Raw genomic sequence first — 910 nt, 5'->3', positions numbered from 1 at the left:
CCCATAGTCCTGTATCAGTCCCGAAACTAATCCCACAGCCCCGCTCTCTCCCCATAGCTCTGTACCAATCCCCGAACTAATCCCACTGCCTCGCTGTCTCCCCATAATCCTGTATCAATTCCAGAATCGATACAGGGAGACCGATAGAGACACACACACTCACACACACACTCTCTCTCTGACGCTCTCTCTCTCCAACTCTCTCTGTCTCCCTTTCTCTCTTTGTTTCTCTGTCTATCTGTGTCTCAGTTTTTTCTCTCTCTCTGACTCTCACTCTTTATCTCTGCATGTCTTTCTTTCTCTCTCTGTCTCTCTCTGGCTCTATCTGTCTCTCTCCGTCCGTCTCTTTCTCTATGTCTTTCTCTTTCTCCATCTCTGTGCCTCTCTCGCTCACTATTTCTGTCACTCTCACTCTCTTGTCTCTCTCTCTCTCTCTCTCTCTCTATTACTGTCTTCTCTCTCTCTCTCTGTCTCAATCTCTCTCTCTTTCTCTGTAACACGTGTCCTGGTGTAAAATCGTCACCACGCATTTCATGTAAAATGGCTGCTCAATCTCACCCAAACTAATCCCACTGCCCCGCTCTCTCCCCATAGCCCTGTATCAATCCCCAAACTATTCCCACTGCCCCACTCTCTCCACATAGCCCTGTATCAATCCCAAACTAATCCCACTGCCCCGCTCTCTACCCAAGTCCTGTATCAATCCCAAACTGATCCCAATGCCTCGGTCTCTCCCCACAGTCCTGTATCAATCCCCAAAAGGGAAGGTGGCTCAACCGTGGCTATCAAGGGAAATCAGGGATAGTATTAAAGCCAAGGAAGTGGCATACAAATTGGCCAGAAATAGCAGCGAACCTGGGGACTGGGAGAAATTTAGAACTCAGCAGAGGAGGACAAAGGGTTTGATTAG

This window comes from Pristiophorus japonicus, unplaced genomic scaffold (genome assembly GCF_044704955.1).
Source record: "Pristiophorus japonicus isolate sPriJap1 unplaced genomic scaffold, sPriJap1.hap1 HAP1_SCAFFOLD_165, whole genome shotgun sequence".
In the NCBI taxonomy this organism is placed as follows: domain Eukaryota; kingdom Metazoa; phylum Chordata; class Chondrichthyes; family Pristiophoridae; genus Pristiophorus; species Pristiophorus japonicus.
Note: the sequence above shows the minus strand (reverse complement) of the source record.